General features: G+C 59.6%; 1 protein-coding gene and 1 pseudogene across 4 annotated transcripts in view; one reads left to right on the top strand and one right to left on the bottom strand.

The window, feature by feature from the left end:
* Nucleotides 1-12997, bottom strand: part of CHLSN (cholesin) — a 98063-nt gene that overhangs the window by 43791 nt on the left and 41275 nt on the right. The gene's annotated exons all lie outside the window — the stretch shown is intronic.
* LOC307063872 (homeobox protein OTX2-like) lies at nt 4219-5098 on the top strand (annotated as a pseudogene). Its single transcript has one exon. The product of its transcript is annotated as a homeobox protein OTX2-like (transcript).

Here is a 12997-nt window from a genome sequence, read left to right on the forward strand (position 1 = left end):
TCCTCTTCACAGCTGACCCTGCACCACGTGGGTCTGGATGCCCGCAGCCGTGGGGGCCCGTGAGTCCTATGTGGAGCAGCCGCTGAGCCGTCCGAGGGCCCATGGTGCGTCCACGGGGCCAACGGCGGTCGGGTCCCACATGCCTGCATCACTGCGGGGCCAGAGCCGTGGTACAGACGGTGACAGAGCATCTCACTCCCGCTCTGCACGTCACGCACACAACCCTCCAAAGGGGACAGACCCCCACTGGCCTGGCTTAGGGCACCCCGGAGGGCTGCTCACACGGCTGTGCCCTCTGCCAACACTCCTTGCCCTGGACACTGAGAACCAGCACCTTCTTCACGCCTGTGGGTCTCTCAGCTGTTCCACGGGGAGAGCGGGCAGGGCCACTGCAAAACCGCCCGCCCTCACCACCACGTGAGCCCACGAGGCAGGACGCCGATGGACTGCGTTTCTAGGTTCTAAGCAGGCTAACAGGCGGTTGGGTAACCGACCGGCAGCCTCCAAGCAGGCGTGTTCGCGGGGCGCCCTCCAGTGGCCGCCGCGGCCCTTCACTCTCCGCGCAGGCGGGCCTTCGGGACTGGCCCCAGGCAGCTCCTAACAGCGTGAAGCGCTGACCCCAGACGAGGAGGCCCCATCCCGCGTCCCGGAGTTTCCTTCAGAAGTCGGGCTGTGCAGATGCTCTGGCCCAGGAGCCTCGGGGCTCGCAGAACTCACAGCAAATCCTGCTTTTACAAGACACGCCCTCACAGCAGTGGAGGTGAGCTCAGCCCATGGGCTGCCGCTCCGCACGCACACGCGTGCACACGCACACGCACACACACAGCCCCCGGCGGCACTGAGCCCATGGGGCCCGGCTTTCACGGGGGCAGCCCAATACTACTTCATGCCGAACCTCTGACCTCCAGCAGGCGGGTCACTAACGCAGAGCATTGCACGCAGGGGCCGAGCCACGGCAGGAAGGTAAACGGCAAGCAGAGCAATCAGGTAACGTGGACTTGTAAGACATGCTGGAGCTTTTCAGAAAAACGTTGTATCAAGAGGCAACAGCGAGTGGTGGAACGGGAAGGGGCCTGCTTACGACGGCCAGCTGCCAGGCCCGCGGGGACTGCCCATCACCTGCGCACACAGGAAGTTTCCAAATCTACAGAGGGTCACACGAAGGGTCAGAGTTCCTTAGAGATGTGGCCTCGGGCATCTCTCTTCACCAGAAAGCAAGACAGAGCTAGAAGACGAATGGGTCGTGTCAACAGGACCGGGAGCTCTCCCCTCAGCCTCGCTTGGGACTATCTGAGCATAAAAACGACAGTGAGTGTGGAATTAAAACTCTATGCAGGGCTTCCCCGGTGGCGCAGTGGTTGAGAGTCCACCTGCCGATGCAGGGGACACGGGTTCGTGCCCCGGTCCAGGAGGATCCCACATGCCGCGGAGCGGCTGGGCCTGTGAGCCATGGCCGCTGAGCCTGCGCGTCCGGAGCCTGTGCTCCGCAACGGGAGAGACCACAGTGGTAAGAGGCCCACGTACCGCAAAAAAAAAAAAAAAAGTCGATGCAGACACTCAGAGGGAAGGAGGGAGGAGGGAGAAGAAGCAGGAAGTCGCCACCTTGTGACCCAGGGCCACCAACCCAGGCAGGACCCATGAGAGACCGGGGGTCCGCGTGCATAGCGTCAACCACGCTGCTGCACCCGGCCCCTCGGCCCCTGGTCTGCGTAGCACAGGGGACTGGAGCGGACATGTATGCAGCCAGAAAGGCCCTCAAAGGCCGAGTCCTGCCGGTGGGCACGAGGCAGGCAGCAACTGGCCGAGTAGAAAGGGCTCCAGAGCCACGTGCCCCGCCCCCCACTCCCACCAGCAGGGTGACACGAAGGGTGTGGGGGCGGTCACCGCGTCTCATGCGCTTTCAGGGTTACAAGTCAGCGTGCTGAGGCCCTTCAGGAGACGCAGCCCAAGACGACAGTTCCCAAGAGGTCAGCATCGAGTCAGACGGGACCACAAGGCAGCGTGGTGACAAGTGCTCGCAGGAGAGCCTGGCAGAGGCCGTGCCCCGTCCCGGCAAGCCGAGGGCGCACAGAACCACTGGGGCGACCCTGACTGCACAGGTTCACACTCAGGACCCAAAAGCACCCATGACGGCAAAGATTCAAAAGCAAGCGTCCACAGAGGGGGTGGTTAGTAAATGACGGTCACCGCGCTACCGTAGCTACATACCCACTGAGATGTCTGCAAAACTGTGTAGGAGCACACAAAGCACTGAGGGGCTCGGCAGCACTCCCGCCGGACGTGGAGCCTGCTCTGTGTAGACACAGGGCCACCCACACCCCACACGGACCCCCCACCACTGGGACGGGCTCGTCTCCCCACCCTCTGACCCAGGCAATCCTGGTGAGCGAGGCCCGCTTCGTAGACCCTCTCAGGACTGTCGGGAGCGGCGGCCAATAGCTGCCACGGAGGGCACAGCATCCTCAGGGCTCGGGCCGCGGGCGCTCCCGGGGAACCCGGGGCTGGACCTTGGTGACCCTTTTGCAAGGCTGAGGGAAGGGCCCCAGAAGCCCTGGCCCTTGGTCTGAAATTGGCACCAGAACAAGCCAGGGGTCCGTCTTCCCGGGAGATTCCAAGCCTCACATAAGAGCCTCCAAGGGAGGCTCCCGGCAGGAGGGCGGGTGGCCGGCCACATGGGAGAATACTGGCGGCTTCACGTGCCTCAAACGCTTCCCCTGCAAACCCACGAGCCCACCCTCAGGCGCTCACCGGGGAAAGGAAACTTACGCTCAGGTGAAAACCCACCCACAAATTCTGATGGCACCTCTGCTCGTAGAGCCCAGACCCAGAAACGACCGAACGTCACAGCGAATCCTGCTCGGGCCGCATCGCGCGGCTGCCGAGAACAGGCCCCACCTGGCCAGGCCAGACGCTGACCGCCGAGGACCGGCATCAGGATGCCAGGCTCCTGGCGTGGGTTGCGCTCACAGAACGAATGCCCCCCGATGACAGACCTCACGTGGGCACATGCTGACACACCCTCCGGCTCCCGGGTCCGGCAGTCCAGGCGCAGGGCTGGACGCCACCAGCGACCCCCGCGTCATTGCTCTGACTCACAGCTCAGCTGTAAGGTGGGATCTCGCCTGCACCGCCTCGTGTGGACCACTGTCAGCTCGGAGCAAATCTGCGCAGAAAGCGGTACCACCGGGTCTGCCCATGGTGGGCGTCCCGACTCCTGAGAGCTCACCCACCCCTCTCTGTGCCCTGTCCCCCCGCTTCTCGTTGGGGGTGAAGGGGAGGGGAGACCCTCAAGGCAACAGTGGATCCCAGGCTATAAAGGGGTGGGAATGGGGGGGTGGGACGGAACCGTGGACAGTTTCCGGAGAAAATGTCTCCAGCGTTTCATGTTATCTTCCCAAATACACCCAGAAATGGAGCTGAGGACAGCTGGTCAGCCCGGCTGGCGAGGAGGCTGTCGCTCGGTCAGGTGTGTGTGCCAGGGCCCCGCTGGGAGGAGGGCTCGGAGCCCCTAGACCCACCATGCTGCGCCAGGTGGGCCCTCCAAGACCAGGGACTCAGGGAGCCAGGTCCCAGGTCCCACCTGCCAGGACACCTGGCCCCCGGGCCGGATTCTGAAAGCAAAGGAAGGTGTGGGCATCCATGTGGGTCTGCAAGGTACTTGAAGCCACGAACTCTACCCTCTGCTCGCGTGCCTGGGGAGGAGAGGGAACGGAGCCCTGCTGGGTGGGCTGGCCGGATGGGGAAGCCAGCGCCCCAGCGCCCACCCCTGGCAAGGGGCTCTGCGGGGTCTTCCTGTCTGCGAAGCTTACCAAGCCTAGGTAGGAAGAGGCTGTTCTGGTGTCCGCCGTGCAGATGGGGAGGCCAGGACCCGAGAGTTCAGGTGGCCCAGGCGCAACAAGCTGCGGCCACGCCAGGACACCAACTCCCATCTGTGGACCCCACGTCCACGGCCCCCCACCAGAAAGCTCACGGTGTGGGGGAAGAAAGACGATGCCGTAAAGCTGGGGTTCGCTCTTCTTAAGTTAGTGGTGGAACGTGGAAGAGCTGCGTCCTCTGAAGCGGTAAACCAGCACCTCTGTTTGTTTGCTTTGCCTTAGCTCCACCACTCCAAACCCACCCACCAGGACTCTGAATCTGTCCACCCCGGGTGAAGCGAGACCTTCCGGCTGGGTCCCCCGGATTTGGGCCGACTTTGCCCCTCCAAACAACCTTAGCACGATGTCTTATCTTAAGCAACCGCCTTATGCAGTCAGTGGGCTGAGTCTGACCACTTCGGGCATGGATTTGCTGCACCCCTTGGTGGGCTACCCGGCCACCCCTCGGAAACAGCGGCGGGAGAGGACGACGTTCACCTGGGCGCAGCTAGATGTGCTGGAAGCGTTCTTTGCTGAGACCCGATACCCAGATGTCTTCATGTGGGGGGAGGTGGCGCTGAAAATCAACTTGCCCGAGTCCAGGGTACAGGTGTGGTTTGAGAACTGAAGAGCTAAGTGCCGCCAACAGCAGCAGCAACGGCAGAATGGAGGTCAAAACAAAGTGAGACCTGCCAAAAAGAGGACGTCTCCTGCTCGGGAAGTGAGTTCAGAGGGTGGAACAAGTGGCCAGTTCACTGCCCCCTCTAGCACCTCAGGCCCAGCCATTTCCAGCAGCAGGGCTCCTGTGTCTACCTGGAGCCCAACTTCCATCCCCCCACCCCCACCCCGCGCCATCAGATCCCTCGTCCACCTCTTCCTCCTGCAGGCAGAGGTCCTATCCCACGACCTATACTCAGGCGTCAGGTTATAGTCAAGGATATGCTGGCTCAACTTCCTACTTTGGGGGCGTGGACTGTGGATCTTATCTGACCCCTATGCATCACCAGCTTCCTGGACCAGGGACCACACTCAGTCCCATGGGTACCAATGCAGTCACCAGCCATCTCAATCGGTCCCCAGCTTCTCTTTCCACGCAGGGATATGGAGCTTCAAGCTTGGGTTTTAACTCAACCACTGATTGCTTGGATTATAAGGACCAAACTGCCTCCTGGAAGCTTAACTTCAATGCTGACTGCTTGGATTGTAAAGATCAGACATCTTCGTGGAAATTCCAGGTTTTGTGAGGACCTGCAGAACTTCTTTTTGTGGGTGATTTTTACATATACTGAGCTGGACATTCCAGTTTTAGCCAGGCATTGGTTAAAAGAGTTAGATGGTATGATGCTCAGACTCATCTTCTGATCAATGTCCCGGGAGGCATAGAAGGAAAAATGAAAGGCCTTAGAGGGGCCTGCCAACCAGCTACCTGAAATGGACAAACCATTTGATACTTAAGATCCTGTCATAGTTTTAGATCATCGGTTTTACTGATTCGCAAAGTGATCGAAAGCATTCTAGCCACGTGCGACCAAATACCACCAGAAATAAACAAACACAACTAAATTGTGAGGGAAAGGAGGGAAGGACATAGCCTTCTTAAGCAGAGGTGTTCCAACGTCTCAGCCAATCCTTGGTTGAATCTTAGGAATGGACAGTGTCTCAAGCTCACTCACGTTTCACGACCAACTGGTAGTTGGCACTGAAAAGTTTTCAGGCTGTGTGAATTGTGCGACTGACTGTCCTATAGACGCACTGCTTTATTTAAAGAATAATGTTCACAAGAAGTCAATACGTGGTTTAAGAGACAGTCAGCGTGCGTCTTATATAAATGTACACCTGTGGTTTTCAGTCTGTGCTAGACTTCAAAACGGTGATCTCCTGTTATCGTATGCAGACTTGAACTCCACCTCTGCAGGGGTTCTTCTGTGATTGAATGGGTTATAATTATAAGCAAATTCAGAGCAACTGAGTACTTATCTAAAAAGATTACCTTTGGCTGGAGGTGAGCTGCACTGAAACTTTACAACAAAATGTCTCTGGACAAGGAGAGTGAGAGAAGAGAAACAAAAGGACAGTAATTCATCTGTAATTTGCTGTTGGTAAGCCTAGCCGTAAAGAGACATTGGTCAATTGCTCTGACCCCGATGAATTTATAAACTGAGATCATCGTTGTTTATGCTTGCAGATGTTAACTGGAAAAGTTATATATGCATAAACCTTTCTTCCTGGATTTGGCAGATATGTATAATTACATTAAAATGGTTCTAGCACACGTACACACACACACACACACACACACACACACACACACACACACACTGGGGTTCCCCTCACCCAAGGAAGGCCACGGCCTTGGAGGGAAGGCCGGGAGGCACTCGGGGGCCAGGTTCGGACACACACCCTCCCCCTGCCCGGCCACCAGGCCAGGTGACAGCTGACAGCCACAGCTGCGTGGCCCTGACCGCACACCACCAGCAGGGACCAAGGCGCATGCCCAAAGGGGCCTGAAACGCCGGCCGTCGTGGAGATCAGACACCAGGACAGCCTGATGCTGTCTTCTGACCTGGGGTCGATGTTCACGAGATCTTTTCTCCAATTTGCCTTAATTAAAGAGACAGGCCAACTCATTTCCTCTCAGTCTGGTCACCAATCTTAATTTTGATGTCACCCAGCATCCTGGCAATCGCTCACGGCCTTAAGCGCTGGCACATGGAAAACATCACTATTCACTGTGTCTCTTGGACGGAGAAAGCCAGACACATACCTGGGAACGAGCGGCTCCAGGGTCCAGACCCCCCGTGCCCGCGCGTGGGGTGGAGAGCAGGGTGAGGACGTGGGCAGTGCTCTTTGCGGGTCAAAATAAAGCCAGCACACCAAGCAGCATTCAGGCAGGGCATCAGCGCTGCACACACGTGTACAGGCATGTGTGTACAAGCACACACGTGTGCCAGAGACAGCAAGGAGGAGGGCCACAGCAAACCCATGGATGCAGAGACTGCAGTCAGGCAGCCAGTGTGCCTGAGAACGCCGTTGCAAACGCCGGGCCTGTGCAGCTTGGCCGCGGCCCCCGTGTGTGGAGCCAGCCCACCTTCAGTGTTCTGTGGAAATGGTTTCCAGCTTATTGCCTTCAATTTCCTCTGAACAACAGCAGCGCTCTCTCCCTGCCTCATCAATTTAGTTAAAGTTTGCGGAGGTGAGACATTTACGTGGAAACAAAATGATTTCCAAGCCAGGAAGGCTGAGCCCTCGGGCACTGTTATTTCAAGCCCTCCCTCTCCAGGACTCAGGTCTGAGCAGAGCCCTCATCCCCAGGGAGAGGCCAGAACTGGTCAGAACTTCTCTGGGTCCAAAGGCGGCGACACCCTGCCTTCAAGCAATGTGGACTCTGGCTGTTCGTTCCCTCCACGAGGGCAGAGGCCCCATGAGACCCACAGGATCCACCGACGGGCTGGAAATGGAGATCATTGAACCCCATCCTGGAAACCTTGCACTGAACCCTTCTGTGGCGCACATGCTATACTGGTTCCCAGAATGCGCTCCATCAGCACTGAGGGAGGTGGAGGGAGGTCCTGGGGGAGGGGGGGTCCTGGGGGGTCCTTGTATCCCACCCTGCTCCAGTGGGACCCAGCTTGAACCTGCCCGGGATCCACCACTTCCCATGGCCGCCCACCCTCCTCGGGAATCAGGGTAGGACCCAGAAAGCTTTCCAATGAGGTCACAGGGCGTCCCTAACTTAGGGCAGCCCAGGTCCCCCTGGTGAGAGCTGGCTCCCGTGACGCGTGTCCACAGCCAGCGAGGACGTTGTAGCCGCGCAAGGTGTCGTGTTGGCTATGCGGCTTCGCGGCTACGAGGCTCTGTCCCCGTGGGCTCTTTAACCTGACCACCTTCCTCCGGGGCCTCGCCAGGCTGGGGGGCCCAGAAGCCGGCCTGCTGGACCTCACAGCCCTGGCCTGCTGGCGACGATGCTGTCACTCGCGGCCATCGGCCGGCCAGACTTCCCGGCCACGGCCGACCTGGGCTGTGCCATCCTCTCCTTTCTGTCCAACATCTGCTACTTCAACACGCAGGACGTGCAGCTGGCGATGCCACTCGCATTCCTGCCGTGGCGCCCTCTGTCCTGTCCGCAGGGGCTGGCCTGGCGGCCATCGGGGGCAGCGGCCCTGCTGGGCAAATCTGGGGAGCTTTGCGAAACCAGGCTGTGTCAGGCAGACCTGCTGACAGCCTGGCCTTCGTCCTGCAGCCGGCGTTCCTCGTCCTGCTCGGCGTCCAGCGGGCCAGGCAGGCAGCTCCTACCCAGAGGGACGTGGCCTCCGCTCAGCTGGTGGTTCCTGGTCGCCCTGACCACCATCGCCCTCCACCTCCCCTACCACAAGGCTCTCCTCCAGCAGGCCAGGCTCGAGCTGCAGAGGGACGGAGGCTCCCCCAGGGACGAGCCGCTTGGGAACGTCACGGAGCTGGCCCAGCCTGGCGAGAGCTGTGCAGGCTCCCGGCCACCCTCCTCCCCACAGCCGTGCGGCTGGGCCCTGCTGAGTGTCGGAGCATCTCTGGCAGAGGTGCAGGCCGGGGAGGCCGGCAACAGCTTCCCCCTGAAGGGGCTCAAGTAGCAGCCCCTGCCCATGGACATAAGCCACACAGGCCAGCGGGGGACTCTCCCAGCCCTGCAGAAACCCAGAGCGGCGTGCTGAGAGCCAACAGGGATGCCGGGCTGTCCAGAAGGTGCTTACTGAAAATGAGCTTTCTGGCTTTCAACTCAGTTTATGCAAAAGCATGACACCTTAGCCCAAACCAATACTCACACCTGAGGCTGGTGTGGGGAGTAAGTGCGGGCTGACACCTGACCAGGTGGAAGGTTCTAGCCTGTCTGCTGGCCGGCATCTCTCCCCTACCCCAACCAAAGGGCAAGGAAGGAATCTTGAAGATAAAAACATTACTCAAATAACTTTATGGGCTTGTCATACCCTGGCCCTAAACGGTCGTGGCTGGTTGACCTCCAGCTCTGCCAGGAAGCGGGGGCCGCACAGATCTCAGCAAGAACAAACGTTGGTTTTGTCTTTTTAATGCATCATCACTGGGGGTCTGAGGACATCACCCACAGGCACAGGTGTCCAGCACTAAGACGACGGGTGTGAGCCTGTGGTGACCGTCACACACCTGTCACGCTGTCCGTGACCCGGCTGACAGCGGGGGCCCGTCACCAGGAGCTCTGGATAGACCGGCAAAAAGCTGTTTCAAAAGCCTCATCAGTTCTATTCGACAGTATGTGCAGAAAGGCTAGTAACACAGGAAACGTAAAAATCCAAGGGAGGCTAATTAGTCTTATTCCAAAGCTTACATCCATCAGTCTTACTGCATTTACATCACGGTTTTCTTGGTTGAGCAGAGAACAGGGACATGCAAAGGAAAGGCATCTTTCTGGCTTTATGAAACCTCTACCTTTGACAGCTTCGGTTTTTTTTTTTTTTTTTTATTAAGGCCTTGGTTTTTTTAGTTTTTAGATTCACAACAAAAATACGAAGAATTTAAAAATTTTGCATTTATCTCCTGCCCCCAAACAGGCACAGCCGTCCCTCTCCGGGTGTCACGACTGATGAAGCTGCACTGACACACCTCCACGGCCCCGGTACAGCCTCTACACTGGGGCGCACTAGGTGGTGCCCGCCGCCCAGCTGAGACAGGTGTATAATGACATCTACTACTTCTCTGTCACTTACTCACACATTCATGAAACCTCTACCATGGACCCCATGCAGCATGCCCACAAGGGACAGAGCTGGGGGTCAGGGGTGAGCCGCCCCCCACCCAGACCATCAGCAGGACACGCAGCGTCGGGGCCGACAAGGAAAGGCTGTTTCTTCGTGTGACACATTTACCACCCTATGCTGGACGTGAAATTTTCCTTGTTGAGTGTTTCAGTATCACCGTCGTCCTTACGGAGTACTGACTCTGTTTACCTGGGCGTCAGGCTGTGACCTGAGGACGGGCAGGGTTCTCTGGAGAGCTGTGCTCAGGCTCTGTTTGTTAGTCGGCGTCCAGAGCAGCCTCAATACGCGGGTCCATCCTAGGGTCTCCGCGCACTGTCACAACTGCTCACGGATGGGGCGGGGCTAGAACAGGCCGCCTCTGGGGGCTGGGGCGGCGGGGGTGGGTTCAGCCTGTGGCTCCGAGGACGCTCGTGCCCCGTAGGCAGATTCAGCCAGAGTCCAGGGGCTGCCACCCAGACCTGGCCCCTCCCCTCCAGGGCCGTGCTCAGCCTCCCAGAAGCCCAGCCCTTGTGCCCCCAGCGCCCGGGAATGGCCCCTCCCGGCCCAGGGCCAGCACATGGACTCCCCAGCCCCCCTGCCTTCAGGTCCCCCCGCTGCTCGGCCTGTGGTGCCAACACCTGAGAAGAGCCCTTGCCTAGAGTCCATCCAGTTTTCTCTGGTTTGTGTCAGGAGTGCAGGCCAGAAGGGAAAGGACCTCAATCAATCAATTCACAGTAACAGACGCCAACGGCGTGCCAGTCTTAGAACGAGACGGGGCGATGGCAAGTCCACGAGCGCGCAGGCTCCTGAAGAAACGGCGGCCAAGTGGAGGACTTGCTCACACTGCGTTTCTGAGTATGTCGGCTAAAGGAACCATCTTAGGACCCGCCACAAGAATGTAAACTGGTGGCTCTCAAACTTTCTTTCTAGCAGCAGGAGCCTTTCTTTAAACAAAGCTTGACACGGACAAAGGGCTGCTCTGGCTGGAGGGGGGGCGGGGCCGACCGCTGGAAGGTCGAGGCCCCCAGCCCCCCGTCCCGTCCCTGTCCCCGCGGCTCTGGTCCACTCAGCCCTGGTCCACTCAGCCCACATCCTGCACCCCGTCAGGACACACAGAGCCGGAGAAAGAGCTCCAGAGCCAACCGAGAGCTAAGCAAACACACGGGCTCTCTGGCGGCGGGGTGGGGGGTGGGGGGGCACCTGACTCCAGGAGAGGGTGTGCGGAATAAAGCGGGACTGACGGGGTGGGAAGCCACCTCCTGGGGCTCCTCGCCCCTCCCAGGACACTGCTGGGGCCACTAGCGTGGGGCTGGACAAGGACCTGGGCCTGCAGCCTGGCCTTCTAGAGCATTCCACCCAGAGCCCCCAGGGACGGGACAGCCCCTCCCTGGGCAGACCCCTGTTCCCGTCGCCGCCGGCAGGTCCTTCTCAAAGGCCAAAAGGAAACGTCCAGGAGGCTCCTGGCAACGGCACAGAGGAGCCAGCTGCCTGAGAGTCAACATCAGCCGAGCCCTGGGCCGCTGCCTCGAGTCGTAAATACCGTAAATACCGCGGGGCCATGCGCGCAATGCGCGCCTGCGCTGGGGCTGGGGAGCAGCAAACCCTTCCCACGACGGGGCTGCCCTCCAGGAAACGGCCGGGCCGCGGAAAGGCCGGCAGCTGTCGGGCACACGCACTTGCGCACGCGCAGGACCGGGACTCGTGACACCAACAGGGGCCCCGACGGCTGTATCGAGACGCGACGAGGAGCCCGGCGAGGGGAGCGCCCCGCCCCCTGGCCCCACGCAGAGCAGAGAGCTGCGTGAGGCGGGGGCGGGGGCGGGGGCGGGGGCGGGGGCGGCGAGGGGCACCACCCGGCTGCTGACCGGATCAGGCTCCCTCCGCCGACCCAGCTCGGGGATGGACAGGAAGATCCCAAGAACTGCAGTTCAGCCCCAAGACGAGCACCCTTCAGGCCGATGGCCACCGTGGGAAGCTCCCGGCGAGGAGAGGAGACCTCGGGCTCAGAGGCCCTCAGACGGGCCGAGCCCCAGCTCCGAGGCCCCGGGACGTTCCTTCTGAGCTCGGTTTTGCCCTCAGTACCCGGGGATACCTACCGCCTCACCTGACGGGGAGCTCACGGAGGGTTCCGAGACGGTGGGCGCCACGCTGCCCAGTGCAGAGTAGGCGCTCTTTCAAGGCTGGATGTTAAAGTGTACAGACGGGGTCCTCGCCTCGCGTAAACGTCTACGAGGCCTCTTGGGCCCTGCCCATGCGCACATCAGCTGGGGTTCAGTGGCCTGACGCCCCCCAACACCGTGGGCTGGCCCTCACCTTGACCAGCTGCAGGAGGGTTGACAATTACTTACCCACCCGGGGCCACGAGAAAAGGGGGCCCGCGGCCTAGCAGCCCCAACTCGGCCCGGGACCATCGGCCCCAGGTGAGTTCGGAGACACACGGACGAGAGGCGGGGCTGCAGGCCGTGGTTCCCGCCAGGAGGGAGCGGCTGTGCTTTAGTGACGTGACTCGGCTATTTCAGGGTCTGAATTTGTGTTTTAGTCGTTTATTTAACTCAAGGGGAAATTGTACTTTCTCATGACTCATTGCTCTCAAAATGGCGTCTCCAGCATTTCTAGTGCTAAAGCCATCTTGCGTGTGCAGCTGGCCAGAAACAGGTCTAAAATCAAATCAGCCCCATTTATGTGATCGCGCCATTCTTTAAAAAGCGAACCTATTAGAAGCACAGCTGGAAAGAACCCTGAACATTAGTATTTTTCCATAAAAAATTCAACACTGTCTTCTGTGGAAACGTGTACGTTTCCCAAAGCACGCATCTGAAAGGATGTTAAGTCAGCATCGCTCAAAAAACACCTTCAGGCTCACGCGCACTCAGCTGGGAACAGAGCGGAAGGTTCGCAGCGAGCTGGAGGGGTCCCGCCCTCGCCTCACACTCCCGTCCCACCAGGCGGGGGCTCACACTGCAGCGGTGTGCTTCGTTCATCCACTCGGAGTTCAGTCTCACCGCTTCAAAAACCAAAGAGGTGAAAAAAGGGACACCACCCAAGAGGAAGGTAGGAGATGGATTAAAATGCAGTGCTGATGAAAACCACGCAGCTCTCGCCGGCGGCCAGGGCACCGAGGGCCTGCAGAGCTCTCGGCCCCGAGCTGAGCCTGTCCGGGGACGCTTGGGGCGGCTTTGCCAGCCTCTCCAGGCCGATGGTGACATCCATCCGCCGGCAGGTGGGGCGCATGGTCAGTCGGCACTGGAAGTGGGGTCAGGCCGATCCTGCCAGCACCAGGGCAGGCACACAGCGGGAGGGCGGCGGCCCTGGTGGAAAGAGGGGTCTTAGGCAATACCTGCAGGACAGGCACCTCCAGGGGCTTCAGGAGCAAAGGGAAGGGGAGCGGAGGCCACTCGTCTA

Source organism: Hyperoodon ampullatus (genome assembly GCF_949752795.1).
Source record: "Hyperoodon ampullatus genome assembly, chromosome: 14".
Lineage (NCBI taxonomy): Eukaryota > Metazoa > Chordata > Mammalia > Artiodactyla > Ziphiidae > Hyperoodon > Hyperoodon ampullatus.